The sequence below is a fragment of the Ailuropoda melanoleuca genome, chromosome 7 (genome assembly GCF_002007445.2).
Source record: "Ailuropoda melanoleuca isolate Jingjing chromosome 7, ASM200744v2, whole genome shotgun sequence".
NCBI classification, from domain to species: Eukaryota; Metazoa; Chordata; class Mammalia; order Carnivora; family Ursidae; genus Ailuropoda; species Ailuropoda melanoleuca.
This window is the reverse complement of record NC_048224.1, coordinates 112829968-112837854: the sequence shown is the minus strand read 5'-3', so window position 1 is coordinate 112837854 and position 7887 is coordinate 112829968. Positions and strand designations below refer to the sequence as shown.

The 7887-nt window shown below is 40.1% G+C and overlaps 1 pseudogene; it reads left to right on the top strand.

The window, feature by feature from the left end:
* The first annotated feature begins 1163 nt into the window (after positions 1–1163).
* Positions 1164–5662, top strand: LOC100463659 (annotated as a pseudogene).
* The last annotated feature ends 2225 nt before the right edge of the window (positions 5663–7887 follow it).

The following is a 7887-nucleotide window of genomic DNA, read 5'->3' as shown; positions in this document are numbered from 1 at the left end:
TTGCTATCGTTGTTTTGTTTCTTTCATTTATGGGTATTGGGTGCTTAACAATATTCTCATACCCTGAGGACAAATGCCCTCAGTTCTGCAGGCTTTTCTTATGTTATTTTTAGATAATTTCCTCTCCTTCATTCCCTCTCTTCTCCCTAGACCTTTTATTAATAAAACATTATATCTTCTCAATTGACTGCTTTCTTTTTTATTCTACCATTTTCCATTTCTTTGTCTTTTTGACATATATTTTGGGAAATTTTCTTGTGTTTATCAGCCTTTCTATTACATTATTATCTTGGCTTTCCTAGTCTCCATTTATAAGAGCTCTTTCTTGTTCTCTGTTCTTTTTCAAAGCATTCAGTTCTTGTTTTATGAACACAGTATCTTTTCTTGACTCTCCAAGAATATTATTATTTTTTAAAGTTTCTTCTGTACTCTGCATTGTCTGCTCTGGATTCCTTGTATGATTATTTTTATCCTCTTTTTCATATTCAAGGCTTTACTCAAATGCCTGATGATCCCCTATTGTCTGTCAGTGTTTATCAATGAAGCGTTAAAGGCAAATCAGAGGCTCCATGTGTGTGGATGGGATTTTCCACTGAAGGATTTCGCTGTGGACTCATCAGGAAGCAAGGTGACCTTTTTATCAAAAGCTCTCTTTAAAGTCAGTTCAGTTTCCCCAAAGAAGAGTCCTTCCATTTTTCTCTTTTTTCTGATTGGTGGTAAAGATTCTCTGAACCTGCTTCTCTTAATCAAATCACCGTTCACAGCCCTACACCTTGAGCCTGACCCCTTGTGTGTCCATTGTACCTGAATTCTGGAGACTTTCCACTCAGTTTCTCTCAGAAATTAAAACTATAGTCTTCTTGGGAAAATCAATGACTGGGTACACAGACCTTTAGCCCCATCATATCTTCTTGGCTTGCTCCCATCAGATACCTGATGTCTCCTAGTGTGGAACCTCTCAGGGGCTCACCTGTGTTGTGACTCCACCCCTGCTGGCATGAATGTTCTCGCTTCCTCCAGTCTGTTAGTCCCCTTATCACCTCTCCATTTGCTTTCGAACATCTGATGAAGACCCGTTTCACATTTTTACAATTTCAGTGTCAGTGGAGCCCACATATGCTCTAAGCATCAGCTCCTTGTCTGATTACTAAATTCAACTGGTAATGAGCTGGATATCTGGTGATGCCCCAGTTTCCACAATTGTTTCAGATGCTACTGAAAATCTCAAATCAGGCAAAAATCCAGATCAGAGATCTGAAGCCAGGGAGCACTTCTGGCTTCACAAGATCCCCGCTGAAGTATCAAAGCAGGCAGCCTCCAGCAAATTGGGGGATGCTGATCTTGAATCAGAGAAGGAATTGGAAAAGAGGTGGTGAGTTTGCAGAGAAAAAAAAATAAGTAAAACAGAGACCTGCAGTGTTAGCAGTTGACATTTAAAAAAAATTTAAATGATGAGCTTGTGGCTTTAATATCATTGCTCTATCCAACCCTCTGAATCTTTTTATCATACCTCAAGAATTGTTCATTCATCTTTCAGGAATACATTAGAGCAGGAGAGTTTTCCCATAGGCAAAAGCATTATACATATTTGCAAATGTCTTACATAATGATGCGAATACTATGCATAGGGATGTTTTGATGAAAGGTAGAAACAATGCAGCAATTTCCAGTCTGTTTCATTAGCTATCACACTCCTAAGTAAAGGGAGTTTTCTTTGTTGTTTATGCTTTTTCAAATGTTAAAAAGGCTGGTATTTAGAATTCATGGTAGTGGGTGTAAAGAGGAAAGCTGATTGTTATTTGATGGAAAATGTTTGTGTCTTAATACAGATGTGTCATGTCACACTCCTGTTTCTGGTCATTATTTCTAATAACTTTATTCAGGAAATAAAACCAATTTTTATTGGAATTCAAAAGTATTTTCAATATATCATAGAGAGAAAATAAACTTGCAAATCCCAGCTGTGGGGATAAAACTGTCTTTTTATTTAGCTTGTTATGGTCAACTCAGCTTTAAAATTTTATTTTTTGCCTTAGATGCTTAAACAGGATGACTTATATTGAGTTCGTTGTCAATGTAAAAAAAAATAAACAAAAATCCCAACAGTTTAGTGCCTGCTCTGCATCGACGTAAGAATTCCCCTTTCTTTACAGCCCAGCTCCTTGCAGCTTATTATGGCCGTTGCTTAATTTGTGCTCTGTTTTTACAAATGACGCTTGTCCGGGCCTCTTGGGGCTGCTGAGAGAAGCCAGGCCCCTCTCTTTCCCTTGTGTCAATTCTTTTGTGAACCTTTATAATTAGCCACTTAACAAATGGAGGGAAATGAACCTTCAGCTGCAAAGTATATCCTGAAGTTAAGTCAACCATGTGACAGGCAAAACCGATACATGAAAATCTCCTTAACTCAATCGTTGAGTTGCCTCAAGGGTTAAGAGGCATTCTGCCCATAATAGCCTAAAATAGCAGCCTCAGAAGTGGTGTTTTTGACGGTTCACTGTCCAAACGCCTGTTAGCCTTTTCAAGAAACAGCACATATTAGAAAAAGCACATATTTCAAAGCATGGTGGCTACTTTTCTTCCCCCAAATCTTTTACTTTGCAGAAGAAAAATGTCAAAAGTCTGAGTTTGAAAGTAACAAGATCCCCAGGCTTCAAATTTACAGATTAAATGCAAAGAAAAAAAAGGAGGTAGGAGAGCTTACATCTTTTGGGCTGAAATATTTAAGTGCAGCAAATGACACCACATATATTAAGATATTAATGAATTTGTTTTCGGAATCTATAATAGGGACCCTAAGAGCAGGGTACTATCATTATGAACTCTTTCCTTTTTATTACTAATTAGACTTCTAAATGTGAGTGTAAATGTACCTCAGAGAGTATGTATTAAAAGTTGCATATGCATAAGAGATCATTTCAAATTCATCTTCCAACAAAAACTTCAACTTTGATATTTTCTCATGTTCCCATTTATGCTACATTAACATAGTCTTTTGGATTTAATTTCTAAATTCCATTGTGATCATTCTATCAAGGTATTTACTTTTGGGAACTGTCTGATAGCCTAATCCCAGTTCAAGAAGCAACAGTCAAGTATTACCAAGTTAATGTACCGTATTATTATCACCGATTCTTTTTTGAGTTAAACGTGTACTGCATCTGATGTCTACAATGACATTTATCCGGTTTAGAGGCATATCCAAATAAAAAATATATATGATGCCTTTTACACAGAGCTAGGGAGACATAAATAGAGTTTATATTCGATGGGGGGCTTAGAATATTATAATATTAGAAGATAAAAAAATTTAAGAAACTATAATTGATACCAGCATGCTTCATTATCTTGAGAGTAATAAAATGGAACATAGTAACATCTCTGTAGGGTCAGTGAGATAAAAGAAGGTTTCACTTCAAATATGCTCAAAGTGTTATTGTAAATAAAAATTTTGCTTTTATTTTAATATATATCCCAAATATCTTTTTTTTTTTAAAGATTTTATTTATTTATTTGACAGAGATAGAGACAGCCAGCGAGAGAGGGAACACAAGCAGGGGGAGTGGGAGAGGAAGAAGCAGGCTCATAGCAGAAGAGCCTGATGTGGGGCTCGATCCCACAACGTCGGGATCACGCCCTGAGCCGAAGGCAGACGCTTAACCGCTGTGCCACCCAGGCGCCCCCCCAAATATCTTTTTAAAAAAGATTTTATTTATTTATTTGTCAGACAGTGAGAGAGAGCACAAGCAGGGGGAGTGGCAGGCAGAGGGAGAAGCAGGCTCCCCTCTGAGCAGGGAGCCTGACTTAGGACTCCATGCCAGGACCCTGGGATCATGACCTGGGCTGAAAGCCAGACACTTAACCAACGGAGCCACCCAGGTGTCCCTATATCCCAAACATCTTAATTAAAGTTTTATGGCAACTTGCCATTGGTTTCAAAGATGATTAAATTTGCTTTCTAGTCTGTTGAGTTAGGGGTTGACATTTCTCTATTAAGGCCCCATCTATACAAGATGTGTTAACTCATCTATGCTTACCTTTTTAAAAAGTCTCACTTAAGTGTAATTGACAAGTAAAAATTGTACGTATTTAAGGTGTATAACTTGGTGTTGTGACAAACATTCCTGTTGTGAAATGATTACCACAATCAGGCTGACTAATATATCCATCACCTCCCAGAGCTATTAGTTTCCTTTCTTGCTTTCTTTTACTGTGTGCGTATGTGTTGAGAACTCTTAAGATCTATCCTCTTTAGCAAAATTCAAGTATAAAGTACAGATTTTTAAACTGCAGTAACCGTGCTGTACAGCAGATCTCCAGAACTTATTCATCTGGCATAACTGAAACTTTGTACTCTTTGATCAAAATCTCCCCATTTCTCCCTCCCCTGAGCCCCTGGCAACCACCATTCTACTCTCTGCTTCTATGACTTTGACTACTTTATATTCCACATGTGAGTAAGATCATACAGTATCGTCTTTCTGCATCTGGCTTATTTCACTTAGCATGATGTCCTCCAGTTGCAGCCATGTTGTGGCAAATGACAGAACTTCCTGACTTTTTAAGGCTAAATAATATTCCATTGTATGTGGACCACATTTTCTTGATCTGTTCATCTGTCAATGAGCGTTTAAATTGTTTCCATATCTTGGCTATTTTGAATAATGCTGCAATGAATGTACAACATCAATAGCAAAAAAACAAATAACCTGATTGGAAAATGGGCAAAGGACCTGAATAGACATTTCTCGAAAGAAGACATAAATGGCCAAAAGGTATATGAAAAGGTGCTCAACATCGCTAATCAGGGAAATGCACCTCACACCTGTTAGCATGGCTGTTAGCAAAAAGACAAATAATAACAGCTTTTTTCATGCCTAGCACAGCTGCGGCTCCTGGTACCAAGAAGCGTCTGAAGTGTGTAATGGCTCCAAAGCATTGGCTGCTGCATTAACTGGTGTGTTTGCCCCTTGCCCATCTACTGGTCCCCCTAAACTGAGAGGATGTCTCCTTCTCATACTTTCCTAAAGAACAAACTTAAGTACGCACTAAAAGGAGAAGAAGTAGAGAAGATCTGCATGCAGGGTTTTATCAAGATTGACGGCAAGGTCCCATCTGCTTTAACCTACTCTGCCAGTTTGATGGATGTCATCAGCATTGGCAAGACTGGGGAGAATTTCTGTCGATCTATGACACCAGGAGTCACTTTGCTGTCCATCAGATTATACCTAAGGAGGCCAAGTATAAGTTGTGCAGAGTGAGAAGGACTTTTGTGGGGACAAAAGGAATCCCTCACTTGGGGACCTCACACCATCTGCTATCCTGATCCCCTCATCAAGCTGAATGACACCACCCAGATTGATCTGGAGACTGGAAAGTTTACTGATTCATCCAGTTTGACACTGATAATCTGTGTATGGTGACTGGAGGTGCTACCCTGGGAAGAATCGGTCTGATCACCCATGGAGAGAGACACCCTGGTTCTTTTGATGTAGTTCACACAAAAGATGCCAGCGGCAACAGCTTTGCCACCCAGCTGTCCAGGGCTTTTGTTATTGGCAGAGGCCACAAACCATGGATTGCTCATTCCTGTGGAAATGGTATCTGCCTCACCGCTGAGGAGGAGAGAGACAAGAGACTGGCGGCCAAACAGAGCAGGGGGTAAACTGTTCTCTCTAGGTGACATGACAGGAAGTCTTTATACTTAATGAAAGATAATACGACATGGAAAACAAAAGAAATGATAACATATGTTGATGAAGATATGGAGAAAAGGGAACTTGCGTGTTGTTGATGGGAAGGTAAATTGATGCAGACATTATAACAACACAGTGTGGAAGGTTCTTCAAAAAATTAAAAATGGAACTACTTTATGACCAGCAATGCCATATTCTGGGCATGTGCAAAGGAAATGAAATCAGCATCTTGATGAGGTATCTGCACTCCCATGCCTACCTTTTTGGATGAGGTAGTAATGAGAGCAAACCCTTATGACATCACTAACAGTGTGCCAGGCACTGTTGTAGGCACTTTATATATATTAATTAATATAATCCTCATTGCAATATTATGAGATAGATACTCTTAGCATCCCTACTCTACATCGAGGAAACTGAGTGAGGATAAGGTCACATGGGCAGGAAGTGGTAGAACTGGGCTGTAAATCTGGCTGGCTGGCTCGAGTCTGTGTCCTGGACCACCAGGCCACACTGATTTGTGTCCCTGACTTATCAACCATCTGGCTGCATTGACCAAACTGTTTTAATATCATGTAACTAGCTCAGGAAGACGCTCTAGCAGTTTTCCTTGGCTGGAAGGATTTTAACCTATCAGAAGTCTTCTTTCCCAAATTGTTGGTGGATTTAGAGACCTATTATTCAAGGCTGAAGTCAGCTAGTATTAATTGACCACATGATTTATCATGTCAATGGGACATTTTAAAGAAGGAAATTAGGTGCTATTAATAATTACACACTTGGATGGGGTGCCAGGGTGGCTCAGTCGTTAAGCGTCTGCCTTCAGCTCAGGGCATGATCCCGGCGTTCTGGGATCGAGCCCTGCATCAGGCTCCTCTGCTGGGAGCCTGCTTCTTCCTCTCCCACTCCCCGTGCTTGTGTTCCCTCTCTCTCTGCCTGTCTCTCTCTCTCTGTCAAATAAATAAATAAAATCTTTAAAAAATTATAATAATAATAATTACACACTTGGAAAACTGATAGGACCTGGACTGTCCCAGGCAAATCTGGGCATAGAGTTGCCCTGGCAAAGTAACTTGAAGCCTAGACAGGAAAATAGCTGGCAATTCTTGCCAATTCTCTGGATGCCCTTGGAAAATGAGACCAAATAATGTGTACAGATGGAGTCACCTCAGTGGCCTCCTACTTTGTACATTGAAACCCATTTTATTTTATTTTATAAGATTTTATAAGACTTTATGTATTTGAGAGGGAGACAGAGAAAGCATGAGCAGGGGGAGGGGCAGAGAGAGAGGAAAAGGGGAAGTAGACCCCCTTCTGAGTGTGGAGCCCAATTCAGGGCTCGATCCCAGGACCCTGAGATCATGACCTGAACCGAAGTCAGACGCCCAACCGACTGAGCCACCCAGGTGCCCTGAAACCCCATTTCAAAATCAATTTGAGAGTCCTAGGTAAGCCTACTTTTTGGAAATTGTCAAAACAAGCCTGGACTCCAGGCATCCTTAAAAGCAAGCTTAGCCTTCCAGATTACCAGTTGGAAAACAGCTAAGAATTTTCGCAGGCAAGAGTCTCAGTAGGGGTTAGTGCTTCATTCAGTTAAGGCTCTCTGCTATCTCCTCTTTCCCACCACCATCACCCACCACTCCCTGGTCATAGCCTGGGACATTTGCCTTAGTCAACTAATGTCATCACAGGCACTAGGTGGCAAATAATACTAAGCAGCATTTCTCTCAACTCACTGAAACTGCTTATAACTTAGCACAGTGCTGGATACATGGTGGGTGCTTAATCCAGATGGCTGCATGAATGAATGAATGAACGAACGAGCATGAGGAAAGACTGTTGCTCTCTTGGCACTGTTAGCAGCAATAATGCACTGCACAGCTAATGGGCTTACAGGTAGTGTTTTCACAGCCCTTCATATTTTAGGGAATAGGTTATAAAATATTCTAACTGAAAGTCAAGTTGCCTATAAAAAATAGAAAATCCACAATCTTTATGCCTGAGTGGCCTATTAGAATAGATTAATTCTGGTGGTATGGCTGCTAAGACACCTATAATTTGATGGTAATGTTCCTCTTGTTCAAAATGTTGTTCCAACTTTGACAGCTGGATTTAGGAAAAGTGCGATCCCATAAATATGTAAGCCTGACTGCAGGGTTTCCACCTTTGAACTTTTGGTGGTTTCTTCCTGCTT